A 23050-nucleotide genomic window follows, 5' to 3' on the forward strand; every position below is an offset into this window, starting at 1 on the left:
TAGGGGCATAGAGCGACGCCACCACCAGTGGTCGCCCGTCTAGGCGCCCCTTCACCGCCACAAACCTCCCCTCCTTGTCTATGTGGGAGTCCTCTACCTCAAACGGGAGCCCCGGTCTGATCCATATCAGTGCCCCTCTAGCGTAAGAGGAGAACCCAGTTGCATAAATCTGTCCGCGCCATCGCCTGCGCAGGGTGTGTACCTCAGGGGCTGTTAGGTGTGTCTCCTGGAGGAGCGCTATCTGTACCTTGTGTCTCTTTAAGTAGGAGTAAATCATGTATCTGCGTGCAGGTGTGTGTATTCCGCGTACATTCCAGGTACATAGTACTACTTCAGCCATCAGCATACAACAATTCAGTCACACCCACTCTCCCCCCCACACCAAGCGCCTCCCCAAGGAGCCCTCCACCACCCAGCGTCAGAGCATCCACAGCTTTTTTCGAGCAGCACCCAGGAGAACCCAGTGAGCACCCCCATAGGTCATGTATGCAGCGTTGCACAATAGGGAAAGGGGGGGTAAACATTAACTGGGGGGAATACCATCGGGTCGGTTGCCAAACGTGCAGCCGTCCAAACTTTTTGCAAAAAGTACGAACAGTCCATGCTGGGGGGTTGCTGCCCATCGCGCAGTCCAAATGCCCAGTGAGAGTTCGTCGAGCGTGAAGGCGTGAGTACCCTCCCAGGGGGGTGTGAAGTATAGGCCCGATCGGCCATCTGGCCGGCCCACTGGCTGGTTAGTAACATGTCCAGTAAGTCATGGGGTGTCTGCCCCAGCTGAGCCTGGATCCGTTAACTATCGCCCACCTATAGGGACCCCGCAATATAGCGGCCCACGTGGCAAGGGTGCCACCGGGCAGCTGCTCCGTAACAAGTTACTGCAAACATGACATAGTCTCAACTTACTGCGTGTTCCGTGTCTGTCTCCACCAGGCCTCACTGCGACTTTACCTCTATCACTGGTGGCCCCGTGGCATGGCACTCCTCCATTAGCCAAACAGGTCCGATGTCTGTGGGGTGATGTCGGGCAGCCCATTCGAGAGCTGCGAGTCCGGGAGTCCATAGATCGCTTCGTCGTCGCTTGGCGATACTCTGGGGCTGTGGGCAGGCGGGGAGCGTTGTGAAGGGGAGCCGCTGAGCTCCGAGACCATTCGCAGAGCTTCCTGTTGTTCCCTGCGCACCTCCTCCTCTGGTGGGCTCGCGCTGTGTTGGGTGCTGCTGGCCGCTGGAGAGGGTGACCTAGCTCCACGTCTCCTGTTAGACCTCCTACGTTTCCTTGGCCTGTCCGGGCGTCCCGGCCTCCCGGTGTTTTTATCCGTCCCGTTGTCCAGCCAGGCTTCCACCTCCTCCGAGGAGTCAAAGAAGTGCGTTTTCTCGTCCGCTACCACCCTGAGTTTTGCTGGGAAGAGGAGGGAGTACGTAAGTCCCAGCTGTCGTAGCCTCCGCTTCACCATTAGGAATGATTGTCGTTGGCGTTGCACCTGGATCGTGTAGTCTGGGAAGAACATTATATTCGCGTTCTCAACCTGTATGGTGCCCAGTTTCCGAGTCTCTCTCAGGACAGCATCCCGGTCCCTGTAATTCAGGATACGGAGCAGGAATGGGCGCGGGTTGGAGCCGGTGTGCAGTGGCCTTGACGGGACTCTGTGCGCCCGTTCCACCACGAAGTGCGGTGAGAGGGTACCTTCCGGCAGCAGGGTGCGTAGCCATTCTTCTACGTGGGTGGTCGGATCCTTGCCTTCCCATTTTTCGGGCAAACCCACTATGCGGACGTTGTTGCGTCTCGCCCGCCCTTCTGCATCCTCTGCCCTGTCCTCCAGGAACTCCACCCTGTTGAGGAGATCTTTAATCTGCTTGTCTGACTGGGCAACCCGAGGTTCCATGCCCGTCACCGTGGATTCCAGGGTTTTGGTGCGCTCAGCCAGTTTCTTGTGATCTTCCTTCAGGTGCGTTAGGTCAATGGCGACTCCGTCTATTTTCGCCTCCAGGGACGTCCGGGTAGACTGGATGGAACTTTCCAGGCGTTCCATGGCTGCCAGCACCGAGTCCAGTTTAGTCGCCACCGGATCCGCGTCCGTTTGCTTCTGCGCCTTATCCATTTTTCCCTTTTGGGACGTGGTCCCCGTTCCTGTGCGTTTTCCGGCACCCCCGGACATGGGCGGGCGCTGGCCTTCGGGGGACCCCGGCGAGGCGTCGGTTTGTGGTCGCGGTACTTGTCAGAGCCACCGGCTGGGGTTCCGGCAATGTTCCTAGGTCGGGGAGTGAAGGTATGACCACCTCGGAGTCTCCCGTGAGGTCGGACGGGTCGGATTCCGGCCCAGGTAACGTGTGGCTCCGTGTCGCTTCTGCGGCGAGGCGTAACTTAAGCTCTTCGTTGACTCCCCGTTATGTCGGGCGTCTCGTTATGTTGCGGCCTAGAGGGCGCCGAGATCCTGTGGCGCTCAGCTGCGGCGCGTGTGGTGTGCAGTAGGTAGCGTCTTCCTGCGGCGTCCGCCACACCTAATAGTCCCTGCGGACCCGTGCACGCGGCCTGGCTGCCGTTAGCTATGGCGGATGGGGTGGGCAATCAGGTTCCAGGTCTCCCAGGTGGTCCGCGGCTTCCGCCGGCTCTGCTCCACCAGTGCCTCGTGGTGCGTGCTGTAGTGACTGCCTGCGGAGCCCCCCCTGGGCGTTCCGCTGCTGCCTGTTCTTTGGGCCCGGTATGTGGCGCCGCACGGGATCAGGTCCGCGTGTTCCGCGCTGCCTTGAGTGGCGGATCTACGCTCAGGCGGGCGCTGCGTTCCCTGCGCCTCGCGTCTTGGCACTCACCGTGCAGGGCTGGTCTCTGACCTGGGAGGGTGTTCGGGGCCTCTGGTTGCTGCCCTGCCGGAGCCCGGAGGGTGCAGCCCCTCGGGAGTCCGAGCGTCGCCTGGATCCGCTTTCTCCAACCCTGGTCCGCACCTGTGACGATGGGCGATGGGGGATGGGCACCCCTCCGCTCCTCGATCAATCGCAACAGTCCAGGTGGCGGTCACGGCCCCCCTGCGGCGCCGCACTGCGCCGTCGGGACGCCTCTGTCTTCTGTGGCCTGTCGGGGGTCAATGACCGATTGTGTGCCCTGGCGTTGCTGCCGTTTGGTCGCGTCTCCCCAGGGTCCCGTCCGCGCGGCCCTTACTTCCGGTTACAGCACCGGGCTTCCCTGTTGGATCTCGCCGGCGCCGTGAGCACCTCCTCGGCTGCGTCGGCCTCGCTGGTGCCGATGCGGTCTCGGGGCTCGCTGAACTCCGAGTTTCGGTCCAACGCTGCGTGGGCACCCCACGGTCACTCGCTACAAATCCTGGCCGGCCAGGCGGTGAATTCCACGGATAAATTGACCCCTGAGTGGGGGATCACACTGGAGCTACACTAGGGTGCAGCCAGTCTCGCTGCGCGCGTAGCCACGCCCCCCACGCCCCCATTTATGCCGCGGCTGGTCCTGCGATAAGGGGCAGGGGTGGCACCCACACTGCAGGGGTATGGACCTCCATATTTTAATATCATGCACACAAACTTGAACTGTGATTAACCGGATGCGTTTGTTTTCACCCCCTCCCCCCGTTGTTCAGTGGTAGCTCCCATCGTGGCGCACAGCATAAAGTTAAGAGAAGGTGCTAGATTGTGGCAGCGGATGAATGAATGCTGGTATAGCTAAAGACAAAATTTCGATCGATCCAGGGGGAGACATCCCTTCGCTGCAGTGCACACATCTGATCTGTGTGACGATCGTACTAAACAGCTGATCACCATACTATACCTCAGCGTGTACACTCCGGCATGCGGGACGGCCAGCCGATCGTGCCATGCTCTTCATTGCAAGCCGATCACAGTCATCTGCTGTCCGCCGATCAGGTTCAGCTAATCCTTGACACGAAGCTCCCCCGCTGCTCCAGCTGCCTGCAATTCACGGAACAAGAAAAAACGCTTCACATGGTGTGAAGAGGTCTTAATGGGACCATCTGTAATACACAAACGGGGCGGGAATTAACACGCAAAATAATCCTATTTTGTGTCGCGACACTCACGCCCCCATTTATGCCGCGGCTGGTCCTGCGATAAGGGGGAGGGGTGGCACCCACACTGCAGGGGTATGGACCTCCATATTTTAATATCATGCACACAAACTTGAACTGTGAGTAACCGGATGCGTTTGTTTTCACCCCCTCCCCCCGTTGTTCAGAGGTAGCTCCCATCGTGGCGCACAGCATAAAGTTAAGAGAAGGTGCTAGATTGTGGCAGCGGATGAATGAATGCTGGTATAGCTAAAGACAAAATTTCGATCGATCCAAGGGGAGACATCACTTCGCTGCAGTGCACACATCTGATCTGTGTGACGATCGTACTAAACAGCTGATCACCATACTATACCTCAGCGTGTACACTCCGGCATGCGGGACGGCCAGCCGATCGTGCCATGCTCTTCATCGCAAGCCGATCACAGTCCTCTGCTGTCCGCCGATCAGGTTCAGCTAATCCTTGACACAAAGCTCCCCCGCTGCTCCAGCTGCCTGCGATTCACGGAACAAGAAAAAACGCTTCACATGGTGTGAAGAGGTCTTAATGGGACTATCTGTAATACACAAACGGGGCGGGAATTCACACGCAAAATAATCCTATCTTGTGTCGCGACACTCACGCCCCCATTTATGCCGCGGCTGGTCCTGCGATAAGGGGGAGGGGTGGCACCCACACTGCAGGGGTATGGACCTCCATATTTTAATATCATGCACACAAACTTGAACTGTGAGTAACCGGATGCGTTTGTTTTCACCCCCTCTCCCCGTTGTTCAGTGGTAGCTCCCATCGTGGCGCACAGCATAAAGTTAAGAGAAGGTGCTAGATTGTGGCAGCGGATGAATGAATGCTGTTATAGCTAAAGACAAAATTTCGATCGATCCAGGGGGAGACATCCCTTCGCTGCAGTGCACACATCTGATCTGTGTGACGATCGTACTAAACAGCTGATCACCATACTATACCTCAGCGTGTACACTCCGGCATGCGGGACGGCCAGCCGATCGTGCCATGCTCTTCATCGCAAGCCGATCACAGTCCTCTGCTGTCCGCCGATCAGGTTCAGCTAATCCTTGACACAAAGCTCCCCCGCTGCTCCAGCTGCCTGCGATTCACGGAACAAGAAAAAACGCTTCACATGGTGTGAAGAGGTCTTAATGGGACCATCTGTAATACACAAACGGGGCGGGAATTCACACGCAAAATAATCCTATCTTGTGTCGCGACACTCACGCCCCCATTTATGCCGCGGCTGGTCCTCCGATAAGGGGGAGGGGTGGCACCCACACTGCAGGGGTATGGACCTCCATATTTTAATATCATGCACACAAACTTGAACTGTGAGTAACCGGATGCGTTTGTTTTCACCCCCTCCCCCCGTTGTTCAGTGGTAGCTCCCATTGTGGCGCACAGCATAAAGTTAAGAGAAGGTGCTAGATTGTGGCAGCGGATGAATGAATGCTGTTATAGCTAAAGACAAAATTTCGATCGATCCAGGGGGAGACATCCCTTCGCTGCAGTGCACACATCTGATCTGTGTGACGATCGTACTAAACAGCTGATCACCATACTATACCTCAGCGTGTACACTCCGGCATGCGGGACTGCCAGCCGATCGTGCCATGCTCTTCATCGCAAGCCGATCACAGTCCTCTGCTGTCCGCCGATCAGGTTCAGCTAATCCTTGACACAAAGCTCCCCCGCTGCTCCAGCTGCCTGCCCCTCTCTCGACACCACTGACCTCCATCAAAGAACGTCGATGGCTGATCCGCACCGGGCATGAAGAGGAGGAGCAACAGCTAAAAACAAGATACACCTCGCTCACGTCAGAGAAGTGGCGGGGTCTGCAGCCAACCCCGCCCTCCCTCGCAGCTGCAGCAGGACCACACGGAGAGCGGGAGGGGGGACGGCGGGAGGAGGGACACGGAGGAAGGCAGGACAGCAGCAAGCACGGCCCGGCCGGACCAGATTCGGGGGCGTTCCCGGCTTTTGGCTGACGTAGCATGACGTAGCCAAAAACCTAAAATTCTCGGGAACGCCCCCGAATCTGGTCCGGCCATGACAGACGCCTCTCTGTTCCAATGGCTAGCCTCCATTTATGGAGCTAGCCAATGAAGCAGAGGGGCGTATTCAAGGCACCCATACTAGAAACTACAGATTTCTCTGGAGGCGGAGCTTACGCTCCGTTCCCCAGCGAAACCTAAAAAAGGGACAGGGAAGCAGCAGAGTATCGTAGGATGGAGAAGCAACAGAGTGCCATCAATAAGCAACAATGGGCAGGGGAGCAAATGGGGGCCTGAAGTGGGTGGTTAAAAAAATCCCGCTGGTCCTGGGAGGAGAAACTATGCACAAGTGCGGTGTAAGGGAGGAACGCAGAGATCAGGGGGCTGGGATTTGAGGAGGGAAACAGCACAATTAGGGGGCAAGTACATATGTACACACACCTACGGAGTGTTTAGAGAAAAAGAAAAAAGTAGCTCCCTATATGTAAGCAGTATAAGAATACAACTCATACAATCAAAAGGACGGTAAACACACTGTGCTACAGTGTAAGGACAAACATAAGAAGAGGAAAGATAGCCATCAAACAAGCAAATGAGATTGACAAGAAAGCCATTTAACGATAAGCAATGGCCTGACCAAAGCCCTGGAAGTATTGGTACTGGACACCATCAGTCTTAATACAACATACAGCTAAAGCGGTCTGTATGCGAGACTTAAAAACAGTTACTCTATTGTAACATGAGCATTCTGAAATTGTTCTTAGTGCTGCTAGTCAACCAGTTTAGAATAGCAGGCTCATTATCCATGCCTAAAACACTAGTGTATCAACTGAAGTAACACAGCAAAGCTTTCACTTTGTCTGCTTTGTATCTTCTGCCCTTTATATGGCTCTATAAATACCCATGTAATGCTGCTGGAAACTTGATTTAGCTTTCTAGTGGTACCTTCACTGAGGCAGGATTAACTTGAGGGTGATATAAACGAAATTAACCATTTGAACACACCTATTTTACAGTTCAAGAACTGCTTGTTGGCATAAAAGCCCTTCTGCCTCTCTTTTGCCCTACCTACAAGCATCATTGTTAACCCCCACCTCATTTTGATTTTTGGTTGTCCTGTAGATAATATGGGACACATTTACTATTATTTCATTACCATAGTGCAAGGGGGCCTGTGTTACGGGCAGGTGCTTTTGTGCAGGAAGGGACATCTTCTTGCACAAAAACAATCCTTAGAGGTATCGGCATACATGGATAGAGAAAGTAATGAGGAAAAATAAAGGAATTTCTTCTTGTTACACCTGGCAGGTAGGCGGATCATTCTGGTGCAACTCCAAGGTTACAAGTCTTTGTAAATTGGGGGTTGTTTAAAAAAAACATGAGTGGATGCGTGGGAATGCCCATGCTCCACCCATGTAACGTCTACCCGATGCAAAGAATTGCATTCCTTTGTATTTACTAAACCATGCAAAGTGGCTATGCGTGGCTTAGTAAATGTCAAAAATTATTTTGCTGTGGGTTTGCGCCACAAAAGTGACACAACCCTGATGCAATATCATAGTAAATGTGAGCCTTGAAGTGCTCAAATGAGAGCATTACTTCTGCCACTCCAAAGTTTGTATCCTTTGACCCCTGCTGCGTGCAAGGTAATGGGAGGAAAAGATAATGATTCTGTGTCCAGTACCACTGACCTGGAGTTAGGCTCGAATGTGAGGCAACTGTCCTATTGTTCCCTGCAGGGCAAATAGTGGAATGTGAAGGTCAAGACAACAAGGTGTTGAGTTCTAGGGAAGGTGGTGTGTGAAAGTGTGGTTTTACTGAAGTTTCATTCACTTAATGGGAGTTATACAAAGCTGAGTTCTTGTGCTTGCGCTCTTTTCACTTTATGTAAATTATGTTAAACAAGCTCTACAAGACTGTAATAATGACTCCCCCAAATTAGAAGGGGCTCCAGTGCCACCACCCTTATTTGCAGACGATACTCTTTTGTTGTCACAAACCCCAAAGGGATTGCAGTTGCTAGTGGATAACTTTAACACATATTGTGGGTAGAAGGGTTTAGAAATCAATACAAGAAAGACCAAATATATGGCAATTAGAACACTTGGGGGCATATTACCTACAACATGCGATAAATATCGCTATCGAAATTTAGCGGGGAAAATTTTATCACCAAGCATCGCCTGGAAATATCGCCGCCGTAGAGAGGTATTACCAATACCCCGCAAGGCGGCGATATTTCCCCAGAAATGCGATGAACAAGTTACTTACCTTCGGTATCGCTTTTTCTGGTAGATACAATATCTGCCTGTGGATTCCTCACCTTGTGAATATCCCCCTTGCGTCAGCAACATTCGGAAATTCTTTTTGTAGCTTCACGCCGACGTGGATCCGGACGTCACAGAGGCACGGCACCGCTCGCGACTCCGCTGACGTCACCGACGCCTATAACAGGCCCACGCCGGCGTGATGACATCAGTTCTGCCCTTTTTTTCATGCCTTCGAGGCACACGGACGGACCGATGACAGTAGACATATACACAGTATACGCAGTATAGAAATCAAGGTAACACACACAGTGTGAAGCAAATGCAATAAAATATTTGAATAAACAACTCCATGACAATAAAATAATACATTAAAGAAACTCTGGCATAGAAGAGTGGACAACGGGGAGGCGGGTGGGTCAGTGAGGAATCCACAGGCAGATATTGTATCTACCAGAAAAAGCGTTACCGAAGGTAAGTAACTTGTTCTTCTGATAGATCTCTCTCAGGGTGTCGTACCCAACCCACTTAAAACAGCAGTTATTGTCCCCATCCTGAAGAAGCCGGGCGCAGACCCCTCAGTCCCCGCCAACTATCGCCCCATCTCCCTCCTGCCATTCTTGGCAAAAGTGCTCGAGCGCCATGTCACCTGCGCTCTGAGCTCTTTTGTGGAGAAGTACGGGGTATTAGCCCCCCGCCAGGCCGGTTTCCGCCCCGCACACTCTACGGAGTCCGTAGTACTTTCGGTCCTTGACAACCTCAGGGAGGGAATGGACACTAACCAGACCCAGGCCTTGGTTCTCCTCGATCTCTCAGCCACCTTTGACACGGTTGATCACACCATCTTGGTTTCCCGTGTCAAGGCGGCGGGGATCGGGGGTACCGCCCTGGTATGGTTATCCTCCTTCCTGAGGGACCGCACCCAGGCGGTTCGCCTGGGTGATTTTTCTGCGGACTTCCGGAAAGTTCAGTGCGGGGTCCCCCAAGGCTCCTCCCTTTCACCTCTTCTGTTTAATCTTTACATCGTCCCTCTTATTTTTTCACTGCAGCAAATGGAGGTCACCATATATAATTATGCGGATGACCTCCAATCGTCTTTAATCTGTCTTCTTCCCCTGCTTCTGTTCTTAATTTCCAATCTATTATGATTCATATCCGGGACTGGATGAACCACAACCATCTGAAACTCAACCCAGACAAGACTGAGCTGGTGTTGACGGGTGGTTCATCCAGTCCCTGGTCTTCTTTGTTTTGGCCCCCTTCCCTAGGCTCACCACCTGTCCCCTCTACCTCAGTAAAAACATTAGGCATTAAACTTAATTCCCAGCTCACCCTTCACTCCCAGGTTAGTTCTGTGGTGTCTTCTTCTTTTCTTTCACTGCGCACTATACGCAAGTTGTCCCGTTTCTTTTCTTTTGACGCTCTGAAACTGATCACCCTGGCAATGGTCATCTCCCGCCTGGATTACGGCAACGCCCTATATGCAAGTATACCTGCATATAGCTTAAGGCGTTTGCAGCAGATCCAGAACCAGGCAGCGCGCCTGGTGTTTAAATTGCCAAAGTCCCACCACGTCACTCCCCTCCTCAAGTCTCTACATTGGCTCCCAGTCCGTGAACGTGGCCAGTTTAAGCTTGCCTCTATCACCTTCCAAGCACGACTGGGCACGGCACCGGCTTTTATCTCATCTGAGATCATCCCCTATGTTCCTACTAGGGAACTGCGCTCATCCACTCAATCCCTTCTCACAGTCCCGCGGTTCCGGAGGAAGAAATGGGGAGAATCGAAATTTGCGACCCTTGCTCCACTCTTTTGGAATTCCCTGCCTCTAGAGCTTAGAGCCTTAACTCTCTATCCGCAATTCCGGAAACAGCTCAAAGCTCATTTGTTTACTACATTTTTTAATTAGTCTACTAGCAGTCCTGTTCCCTTTTTAACTGAGCTTCTGCCACTCCCGCCCAGATATCTGTCAGTTGCAGCGCCATGAAACCGCTGGTGAACGTGCGCTATATAAATAATTTTAAATTCAAATTCAAATAGATACATCTACCGTGTGGATTCCTCACCTTGTGAATAGAGTCCCACAGCAGTCCCCACTCCCGGAGGAGGGTGTCCACTCTTCTAGACCAAGAAATCCTGAAGGACAGAGCGCGCAAAATAACCGTCCCTCCTCACTTCGGAATCCAAGCAGTAATGCGTCGCGAAAGTGTGGAGGGAAGACCAAGTTGCCGCTCTACAAATATCCTCTACAGGCACACCTCTAGCCAATGCAGAGGTCGAAGACTTAGCTCTAGTAGAATGAGCGCTTATACCCTCTGGTGGTTCCTTACCGGCCAAAGAGTAGCAGATCTTAATGCAGAGGACGATCCATCTCGACAAAGTCCTCTTATGGACCGCTCTTCCTTTCTTGCAGCCAGCAAAGCCAATAAAGAGTTGGTCAACCAAGCGACAGTCTTTAGTCCTGTCCAAGTAAAAAGACACCGCCCTCTTGGGGTCAAGACGGTGTAATCTCTCCTCCTCCTTGGAAGGGTGTGGGGGAGGATAAAAAGTAGGAAGGGTAATGGATTGACCAAGGTGGAAAGGAGTCACCACCTTTGGCAGAAAAGCAGCCCTGGTCCTAAGAACCATTCGATCAGCATGAATGGACAGGAATGGGGGCTTGGAACTAAGAGCTTGAAGCTCACTTACCCTCCTTGCCGAGGTTATTGCAACGAGGAAAACTGTTTTGAAAGTCAGGAACCTCATAGGACATTTGTGAAGAGGCTCAAAAGGAGCACCCATTAAAAATGTCAAAACTAGATTCAAATCCCACTGAGGCACAATAAAAGGGATAGGAGGGAACTTATTAGTGAGGCCCTTCAAAAACCTCAAAACTATAGGAGATTTAAACAGAGAAGGCTGGTCAGGCAAACAGATAAACGCCGACAGCGCTGACAGATAACCCTTCACCGTGGCAACAGCAAGCCCCTGCTGTGCCAGAGAAAGGGCAAACTGGAGAACATCAGATAAATGGGCCCTCAAAGGGTCTATGGACTTCTTCCTGCACCAAACAACAAACTTAGACCACCTATAAGAATAGATGGTCTTAGTGGAGTCACGCCTGGCTGACAAAATGACATCCACCACATCGTGAGAGAGAGAAAAAGAAATCAGGTTGCCCCGTTCAATCTCCAGGCATGAAGGTGTAATGTCTGGAGGTGGGGGTGTAGAACCTGCCCCTCCATCTGAGAGAGGAGATCTGCCCTGTGAGGGAGACGGAGCGGCGGGTGAGAGGAGAGGTGGAGAAGGTCTGAGTACCACACCCTTCTTGGCCAATCCGGGGCAATCAATATGACTCGGGGCCCGGGCTTGGCGAATTTTCCTGAGAACCAGAAGGGATCAAAGGTATGGGAGGAAACGCGTAAAGGAGTTGCGAGCTCCAACTCAACTGAAACGCGTCCCCCAAGGCTCCTTGCATCGGATACTGACTGCAGAATGACAGGGAGTGAGCATTCTCGTGAGTGGCGAACAGGTCCACCCGAGGAGTCCCCCCACATCCGAAAGATGTCGTGAACTACCTCTGGATGGAGCCTCCAATCGTGATCGGCAGAGAACTGCCGACTGAGACTGTCTGCATGAACGTTCTGAACCCCGGCCAGATGATTTGCCATCAGACAAATCTGATGGTCCTGAACCCAGGACCAGAGACGCAGAGCCTCTCTGCAGAGACACTGCGACCCTAAACCTCCCTGCTTGTTGACGTACCACATCGCGGTCGTGTTGTCCGTCAGGACCTGAACAGACTGACCACGAAGGGAAGGGAGGAAGGCCTTGAGCGCCAGACGTATCGCCCGCAACTCTAGAAGGTTGATATGAAGCAACCTTTCCTCTGGAGACCAAAGACCTTTGACCTCCAGGTCCCACAGATGAGCACCCCACCCGAGAGTGGACGCATCCGAAATTACTGTGGCAACCGATGGAGGAATCTGAAAAGGCTTCCCTTGAGACAGATTGCCTTCCACGCTCCACCAAGACAGATCGGCTGCAGTTTCTCCGGAGATCTTCACCGACTCCCTGAGATCTCCGTAGTGCTGATACCACTGCCTGCGGAGGCACCACTGGAGCGCCCTCATATGCCAGCGTGCATGGTTGACCAACAGAATGCATGAAGCCATCAGACATCAGACCGAGCAGGCGAGGGACCTTCAGGACTGGAACGACCGCTCCATTGCTAAAACAAAGGAATCATCTCCTGTATGTCGCGAATCCTTTGAGGGGGGAGGGAATGCACGACACACAGTAGTGTCCAGTACCGCACCTATGAACAGGTTGCGCTGTGAGGGCACCAGGTGAGACTTGGGTACATTTATCGAAAAACCCAACCTGTGCAACAACTGAGTTGTCACTTGCAGATGATGGAGCACCTTCTCCGGCGACTCCGCTTTGATCAGCCAGTCGTCTAGATACGGAAACACATGTATCCCTGTTCTCCTGAGATGAGCTGCTACCACTGCCATCACCTTGGTGAAGACTCGAGGCGCAGTAGTAAGACCAAACGGAAGGACCACAAACTGGTAGTGTTGTGACCCAACCGTAAAACGCAGATACTTTCTGTGCGACTTCAAGATGGGAATATGAAAATACGCATCCTGCAAGTCGATCAACACCATCCAGTCTTCTTCCAGCAGCGCTTGAACCTGTGCAAGAGTGAGCATCTTGAACTTCTCCTGTTTCAGGTAAAGATTCAAGATCCTGAGATCCAGAATTGGCCGAAGCCTGCCATCTTTCTTGGGGATCAGGAAATACCAGGAGTAGCACCCCTGACCCCTTTCCTGCTCTGGAACCACCTCTATCGCACCTTTTCGGAACAGAGCCAGGACTTCTTCCTGCAGGAGAAGCAGGTGGTCCTCCGAACAATGACCCTGGCAAGGAGGTTAATTGGGAGGGAATTCCTGGAAAGGAAGTGCATACCCATTCTCTACAAGATTGAGAACCCAAAGATACGATGATATTAATTCCCAATCTTGTAGAAAATGAGTAAGCTGACCCCCCACTGGGCCCACATGATCCGGAATGGCGGATCTAGGGCTGCTTTGCTGCGTTGGCCGGGGGTTGGGAAGGAGAGGAGGAGGAGGAGGAGGAGGAGGAAGTTTGATGACCTCTAGGGCGGGATCTTTGCCTGCCCCTGTATGACTTGTACAGCGTATTCTGCTGCTGTTGAGGCTGCTGCTGGGATGGTCTGTATGAACGAAAGGAAGATCTTCCAAACCCCCCTGAAGCGTCTACCAGTAGTACCTCTGGACTGAAGACCCAAAGATTTTGCAGTGGCCCAACTGTCCTTAAAACGTTCCAAGGCAGCATCAGCCTTCTTGCCAAACAATCCTGAGCCATCAAAAGGCAAGTGCATCAAAACAGACTGGACGTCTGCAGAGAACTCCGATGATTTAAGCCAGGCAGCCCTCCAAGTGGCCACGGAGGAGCCCATGACCCTTGCCACCGAATCAGCAGTGTCCAGACCACTCTGAATCACCTGTCTGGCAGCTGCTCGAGTGTCTGATATCACTTCCTGAAAATCCTTCCTGTCATCCTCAAGAATTTTCGGAATCAGCTGCTTGACAGAATCCATCAAGGCATGGATATACCTTCCCATCAGACACGTTGCGTTGGTTGACTTTAACACCATACTGGCTGATGAGAAAACCTTCTTGGCACTCTGATCTTGCTTTCTGGATTTTTTCCCCAGGAACCTGTGGAAAAGCACCAGCAGATTTCTTTGAGCAGGCAGCTTGCACCACCAAACTCTCAGGCAAGGGATGAGTTGATAAAAACGCAGGGTCCTTAGGTGCAGCTCTGTATCTCCTCGCCACTGTTCTAGAAACTGCAGGAGCAGATAAAGGTTTCTTCCAAACCTCATAGATGGGCTCAGATAAGGCCTCGTTGAAGGGTAACATAGGTTCAATAACTGACGAGGGTGAATGAAGAACCTCAGTTAAAATATTAGGTTTATAATCAGCAGTGGGCAGAGTAATATTCAACAAACTCGCTGCTTTTTTTTATAACGGTGTGATAAGGCACCACATCCTTCGATGGAACATTTGACACTGATGCCAATTCCCACTCAGGCGACAGTTCAAGCCCACTGGCCTCACACAAGTCTTCAAAAGGATCCTCAGAATCCTGTAACTCCCCTTCTTCAGTATCTGAATATTGATATCTTTCCTCTTCCAGAAGTCTCTGGGCCGTCCTCCGAGATCTTTCCTTCATAGCCGAAGTCAACGGATTCGGAATCGACTCCGACGGGGTCAGTGCCGGCGTCGAACCCGAAGTCGGATGAGGTTTTTCAATACGAGGTCGGGCAGAATCCTGCCTCGGAGTCGTAGGCATCGGCGTCGATGAGACTGGCGTCGACGGAGTCGGCGTCGTGCGCTTCGGCGTCGACGACACCGGTGGTGTCGGAAAATGCCAATGCGGTGGTATAGCCGGCATAAAAGGCATGAAGGGCGCAGGGGAGTAAGCCTGGGGAATACCCAAGTTGAATGCCATAGGACCGGTGGGACCAACAGGTGCACCAGACGGGAACATTGCCCTAGAATCGACACCAAACATGGCGTTCAAGAACTGAGAAGGATCCTGACCTGGAGCTGGAAATTCAGGATATGGATCTCTGGGTCGTTCCTGAGGAGGTGGAGTCGAAACGACGTCGGCCTCTTCACCGAGTCCAGGAACCGGGGTCGACGAACCCGCAGGCATCGGAACCTCGACTTCACCAACCCCCTGCTCCTCACCTTCATCCTCCTGACCAGAAGGATTGGATGGAACCGGAGAATGGACCTGCTTCTGAGATTCGGGTGAATCCGGACGTGAAGCCTCACCAACAGAGTTATGTTCCGACTCCGAAACCTCCACTTCCTTACTCAGAAGTTTGACCTGGGACTTCGGTCTTGAACTAGAGTCCTTTCCGGAGTGATGACGTGACTCATGGCTCCTCTTCTTATGTTTCTTCCTAGAAGACTTCGAAGCGTGAGCCGAAGACGACTCCGAGCGGGACCTCGAACGAGACCTAGACCTCGATCTCGACCTCGACCGACGAGTTCGAGACTTCGAAGACTTCTTAACTTTCTTATTTTTAAGTTTTGCCACAAGGAGTTTCGTCTCTCTTTCTCTTAACGCCTTCGGAGTCATCTTCTTGCAGCAAGGACAGTCCTCGACGTCATGGTTGGAACTTAAACACCAAACACAGCATTCATGAGGATCGGTGATAGACATAGTCTTGCCACATTCGCCGCAAGCCTTAAATCCAGTTTTCTTCGACGACATTTCGAAGAATAAAAAGATAGACAAAATAATAGGATAATAGTAACAAAGTTACTGTAAAGCTACAGTACGATCCCTGAAAACCGTTAGCGTCGACGACGCGGAAAAAAGGGAACTGATGTCATCACGCCGGCGTGGGCCTATTATAGGCGTCGGTGACGTCAGCGGAGTCGCGAGCGGTGCCGTGCCTCTGTGACGTCCGGATCCACGTCGGCGTGAAGCTACAAAAAGAATTTCCGAATGTTGCTGACGCAAGGGGGATATTCACAAGGTGAGGAATGCACACGGCAGATGTATCTATCAGAAAAACGCGTGCGGTAAAACTAGCGTGACCACGCTAAGCCGTCGCATGCCAACGTGAAAAAATTCGCGTTGGGCCTATCAGCGATGAATATCGCTAAACGAATAGGCCCAAGGCTACCATATAACGCGTTAGCGGGACGAAAAAATGCCCGCTAAACTGAAAATCGTTGCTAAACATGGAGAATAGTCAAAATGATGGTGAGCAGCCAGGGACTAGTGCAGAGGGCACAAACAACACCCAGGAAGGCCAGGCTGAGAGCCAGGGAAGGGGCAAGAGGAAGAGGAACCCAAAGTTCACTCCAGATGAGAATCAGGTACTGGTTGAGGAGGTGATGCGACACCAGCAGGAACTCTTTGTGAGTTCCACCGTCACCATGGTGAGGAAAAGGGACATATGGCAGGACATAATGACCAAGGTCAATGCCGTGGGGGAGCACAAGAGGACAGTGGAAGAGTGTAAGAAGCGGTGGCACGATACAAAAAGCAAAACAAAAAAGAAACTGGGAGCAAACCTAAGGGCAGCAAGTTTGACGGGAGGCGGTGGACCAGCTCCACAGGAGGAGCTGGATGAGTTGGAGGAGTTGGTAGCGAACGTGATCAGTGAGGAGACTGTCATCGGAGTCACAGGCCAGGATTCTGCTGACCTGGAAGTCACACAACAACACCAGGGTGAGTGTCAAACAGGAACAGGTGGAAGTGGGTGGATGGGAACAGTCGCATTCATGTACCATGCAAGTCTTTACAGTGCATACCCTCATGTACTGTAGAGCAAGTCCTGGAGAGCCCGGGTCATGCTGGCATAGGGACACATCACCAGGAGGATGAGGGCAGATGTTTTGCTGTTGCACAGTTGGCACATAATGTCGTCAGTGGCAGACATGAGTACAGGCAGGGTGCTGTGGACTTGAATGATGCAGGCCTGGGATGGGTACTGGATGTTGTTGTCTACCAGGTGGTGGGCCAGTTGCATGTTGAACAATTCCCAGTGATCGGCCATGGAAACAGGAGCTGGGAGAAATGCTGGAAGCACTTCAGGTCCATGTGGCCTGGCTTCGGCTAGTTGAGGAGGGTGTACAATAAGTTGTGTTCCATGGAAATATTGCTGTAATGTAGCCAGCCTGCCATGTTACATACGTGGTGTGGGAATACGTGTGACAGGGAGCGTGAGTGGATGGAGTACATAACCTTGTGTATCATGTAGCCGTAGACATAGGACCGGGAGGTCATGTGGCATGCGCTGCTGGTGTACACAGGGGGGGTGGGCCCTGGCATGGTTTGGGTGGGTGTCGTGTTGAAGCTGTCATGGATATCAGCGAGATAGCAGTAGAAGATGGCTAGTGAGTTGCACAGTTCTACTCAGGGAGTCATGTTGTTGGTGTTGGAGCTGGAGCCCGAGAGTTCCCTTATGATGCAGAAGAGACCCTTTCTCCCGTGTGTGTTGTCATCCAGTTAGGTTTAGAAGGAGCAACCCTTGGCCAATCACAAGAGGTGGAGATGTATGTGTATGGCATCCTTGTGGTCTTCGTGGTTGTCTGGAGTGAATATGGCGACCAATAACCACTCCTGTTTCCGGCATCCAACTCAGGATACACACCAGCACATTGGTGAACGTGGCGGCTGGCCTGCTGGTGTGGGTGTAACAGGGTTCCTTGAGTGGCACAAGTGTGTTGTCACAGTTGTGCATACACTGCCTGAGGTGGCGGCCTGTACCGTTGGAGTTGGTGGAGTTGTTGTGTGACCTGTGGGTAAGGATGGTGATTAGCTGGTCTACAGTCACTCTCCTCTAGCAGTGGTGAGTTACCCGTTGTGTGCGGTGGTCTGTGGACTGTACATTGAAGGGGGAATGGATGCAGCTCGGTACAGTCCTGTGGAAACAGGTGCTGTGTACTAAAGTAACGTGGGTGTCTGTGTAGAAGGTGGTGTCCAATGTGTGACCAGCGGCGTGGGTGGAAGTGTGGGTGGGTGGTGTGAGGAGTTGGCTGAGGCTGAGGTTGGCTAGTGTGGCCAACGGGCTTCTGGAGTTGGTGTTGCTCTTCTTCCTGAGCTGGAATGTCCGCTCCACGAGGAGGATGTAGTCTGTGGAGGTGAGTGCATGGTTGCAGGCGAGGTAGGCGAGGGATTCGCTCAATTGACAATGTGGTCTGGGGGGGGCTGGAGAGGAGTGTACCTCTGAGGGTGGGGTTGGTGTGGATCTGGAAGTGGAGATGTCTGGCAGTGTTGAGGAATAAATCTGTGTGGGTGGTGAGCTTGAGGGTGGCAGTGGTGAAGCAGAGGGTAGTGTGAAGAACAAAATGGTGGCAGTTGTGAACCAGAGGGTGATGTGAGGAACCAGTGGGTGGCGTAGCTAAACTGCCTGGGAGACCTGTGTGTCTGAGCCCCGTGCTGCATAACTGCCCCTGATCCCTCCCAGTGTGAAAATATTTTTTTGCACAATTGCCTGTGGTCCCTCAGGGTGTGAGCACATATTGTGCCAAGTTACCCCCTGCCCCCAGTACATATATACCCATAACGCACAGCACGATCATGCCCTTGCACCATGAAGTCTTGTACCTGGATGCTCCACATCTGTGTGGGTGGTAACACCGTCAGTGCAGCGACCAGCCCACATCATGCCGCAGCCATGACAGCGGACCCCCCCTGCCGCTAGCTTTGCTGCAGTTTGTGGGGCACCGCTGCTCAGAGTTGTGAGAGCTGAGGCTAACGGGACCGGGAGGGTCAAGGAGGGTCGTCGGATCAGTGGAGGCTGGAGGTGACAGCGATATCTGAGGGCTGAAAGAGGCCCCCATCCAGACCTATACACGCTTTGATTAAGGTCTACAACTGCAAAGCTTTGCTGGCACACTCAACATGCTCACAGGTATTTATTCCACCCCACCCTTCTGCTCACATTTTCTAAGCTATCTCCTTTGTTCAAAATGGCTGGGGCCATAAAACTGTAGCAATAAATCCCCCTCATGCCTCTGATGTCCACGAGGCTCCCAGCTCAACTCCCCACACAAGTCTACCAGAAGTAGAGATAAGCCTCCTTCCCATCATGCTATGAACAGCTCTAATGGAAAGTGAAACTGCCCTTCCCTGTGTCCAAAGCAATAGCAGCAGACAGAGGACTAATTCCCCTATCTCCCATATTGGTTCGGCCATCTTAGACTGTCTATCCGGAGCGACCATCGTGGACTTGTCATTCCTCAGGACTGAGTATCTGCCTCTCTACAGTGGTATTATATGTTACTATACAATATGTTATTATATTACAGGTTTACAGTGGTATTTTATTTACGACCATCATGGTCTAGTCATTCCTCATGACTGAGTGTCTGCCTTTCTACAGTGGTTTGATATGTTACTATACTATATGCTATTATATTATATGTTTACAGGGGTATTTTATTTACAGGGGCATTATATTCCTAGTTGGATCTTGCACATCTCACTCTTTCCTCACCTATAATGCACTGATGTTACCTCATATATTTACATCATATATTTACACGCCAGACGAAGATTGGGTGTCTGCATTTTACAGCAGTATTTTTATATGTATATATTCCTAATTGTATCCTGCACATTCCACTTTTTCTTTACCTGTATGCACCGATTGCTACCTCATATATTTACACGCCAGACGAAGATAGGGTGTCTGCATTTTACAGTGGTATTATTATACGTATATATTCCTAATTGTATCACTACTGATGTATCTGTCTGATCTGACTAAGCTGTTGAGTCTAACTATGCTCCCACATGTACCTTCCCCACCCCAATTGTTATGTACTCACATGCTATAACCTTCGTCTGTAAAGCGCTCTGATATCTGCAAAGATCTTGTTCGCGCTATATAAAACTTTCAAAATAAATAAATAAATAAAATGTAAAGTCATAACGACCTACACAGCACCAACAAACATCTGTCCCCCTTGGCACAGGTATGTGCATGTACCATGCGTGCAGCACCTGCATGCCCCAGCACCCTACTGCCCAGCTCCAGCATAGTCCTGTATGGGGCATTTAAGTATGAGATGGGACATTGTCCAGCAGCAGCAGCAGCTGCATGCGCATGAACACACTGAGCTGGATCTGAATGGCTATGTACCAACATGCGCAGCAGAGCAATCTTGGACAACTGTAGGATTCTGGGATCCAGAGCCAAACATATATTAGCATCCATTACTTTCCCAAGCCCCATCCCTGTGAAGCTCCTGTGACAAGATGCCTGCATTCTCCCCACCTGCTGCTCTGCTTGGTCTCTGACCCAACTAAACAAGATGCATGTGAACTCACATAGAACGTCTACCTGTTTGGCAACCTCCACCACACACTAGCAGTATGAAACATTTCCTCGGCCGTTCACACTATAACGGGCAGTACACTCAAGGGACCTTGTTGCATTATGGTGTGCTGCCAAAGTGACTGGCACATGTGGGCACATATTAGTTCATATTGCAACCAAATGAACAAGTACGCCAGCAACTTAGCACAACTGTGGACTGTCTTGCCATTCAGTGCAATATAGCAGAACGCTAAGTAGCTGGGGGTATATTACCAAGCAATAGCGATAATTATCGCTGCGCACCGATGAGTGTTTACCGCTGAGATACCGTGATATTATCAAGGTTCATCTCAAAAGTGGTAAAAATCCAGCGAAATGCATGAATATGGCAGAAAAATCACCTAAATACATGCATTATCGTGACAATGGTCTTAGCCATGTTATCCACCTTCCATTGGATAACATCGCTAAGAACTGCTTTTAGCAGGCGTTAGCTTTTGGAGATATTTGCGCTTAGCGCAAATATTTCCAAAAGTAAATAATAGGAGTCAGAGATGTTAGCAACTGTTTTCAGTTGCTAACATCTTGGCACACCCACTTTGCATGTCATTAGCGATAATTATCGCAGACATGCTAAGTGGGCCCCTAAATGCCTGCTATCGCCTACAAGCTGTTGCTAACTGGTGTTAGCGACAGCTTGGTAATAGGGCAACAAAATTATTGCTGCATGAGCTGGAAAAAGTCCACCTAATGCGGTGAGAATGCCCTTGGTAATATGCCCCCAGAATTTGCCCATACACAATAAATCCTATGTAATCTGTCAGCCATGCAAGTCAACAGATACCACACCTAAGGTGTACTGAACACTATACATGCATCCCAGTAACAGGTTGCATCCAAAGTCACACATACAGGGATCACACCACTGATGACCTGAGAAGCATAGAATGTGTGAAGACCCACACTCTGCAACCTACCAGACACCAATGCAAGTATTAACCAATTCAAAAGTATTTATTGTATTAAAATAAATAATCTAAAACTACACTAAACACTAAAACTAACACTATATCTAAAATCCCTACACACATAATAAACTAAACTACACATGTAATACTAACTAAACCCTACTACACAAACTACAAAAGGACATATACCCCCCCACCCAAAGAGAAAATAAACTTAGCCCCAACACTATCTTAACCTAACAAAATCTCACTACACTTAACTAACTATACCTAATCTAAAACTATTCTACATCCAAATCCTATTATACAACTATATACAACCAAATAACTAAGAACAAGGAGGGAAGGCAGAAGAGGGGTGTGGGGCAGAAGAAGTCTAGGTTTAGGGTATTCCAAGTTTAACAGCAATTTCATTGACCCGCCGGTTCAGGGTTATCAGTTCATTCCGCACATCGGGGAGCAAGTTGTTGTTCCTGGCCAGCTCAGTTAGTATCTCTTTTTGGGATTCAGCCATTGGCGGCGTTGTGGTGGGTGCCCCCAGATCCTGGGCTGTTGTGTACTGGCCAGCTCCCTGGCTGGGTGCAGCTTGAACTGGCCCCTGGCTGCTGGTACCTGGAATGGCTGCTGTGGTTGGGACGGGAACAGGTGAGACCACTGTCTTAGATGTCTTAGCACCGCCAGCCTTGCCACCAGCCTTGGATTTCTTTGACTTGTCTCTGTGTCCCACAGCCTCTGGCATCGCGCGCCAGGTCCCATCTTGCCGAGCAGCCGCGTATCTCCGTGCCATGGACCTGTACCCCTTGTTAACCCTGCGGATGTGAAGCCACCGGTCCTTTGCCACATTGAATGCATGGGTCTCCTCTGCATTCATGTTGTCTGAAAAAAATAGGAAATGTCAATCCCAAACCAATGACACTGGTTCATTTGCCTATCATCATATTATTTGGCACTAATCACATACCACATGGGAGGCAACACACATGTCACATCCTGTAACGTCTCAAAGTGACCTGACAACATAATTGACAAGCCCTACTTTCCATTATACAGGACCTGGAACGTGACATGACAGTACATGGCAGGTGTGATGTACTGACAAATCATATGCCAAATGAGAACATGTCACCTTTGTGCATCCTGAGAGTGTGCAAGTAGTCCAATTAACATTAGTAGTGTGGCACTACCCCTCCATGGGCAGCCCCACCCTCATCTGACCCTGTGACACATTGCTGATACTGCTGTACGATGCACATGTGCAGACATGTGTGTCTATCTGAAAATGTGTACAGGTCATGTAGTCACTGACAAGACAACCACTCTTTTACATGTTTGCCAGTGTGGCTGTATGAATATGTCAATGGAAACTCAATGTAAGCTCAGCCTACATGCATGGGAAGAAGACCGGGACACCCCAACCAACAACAGGTGTCAAGAATATCAAGAAAGTTCTCCACAATATTGCTGCGTACATCGGCAGGAAACAGCTGCAAAACACGCCATAAAGGCCTTGACAATATGCACCAGAGAAATCACATAGCGGTCCTGGTCATGGGGCAAGGATCTATCCTAAGTCCAATGCTGTTCAATCTATACTGGAGCCTGCTGGCCAACGTCGGGAAATTGTACGGCTCATCTAAGCGTATTGTATGCTGACAATAACCAGTAACTGAGTACGTGTGGGACAAACTACACTGACACACGTCTCTGTTGTACAGACTATCTATTTTAAACAACAAGGGGACCCCAATTGGTATCAGCGAGGGACCTCGGGGAGCTTATCATATAAACACAACAATGGTCCCTGGCAAGAAACTAGATAAGTGCCAATGAATATAGACTCAATCAGTACTATATTGGTGAAAACGTACCCAGCCGGGCAGAGGTTTTCAAAGTTTATATTTCAGTCAAGAAAATGTCAAACGT

This window comes from Lissotriton vulgaris, chromosome 1_1 (assembly GCF_964263255.1).
Source record: "Lissotriton vulgaris chromosome 1_1, aLisVul1.2, whole genome shotgun sequence".
NCBI classification, from domain to species: Eukaryota; Metazoa; Chordata; class Amphibia; order Caudata; family Salamandridae; genus Lissotriton; species Lissotriton vulgaris.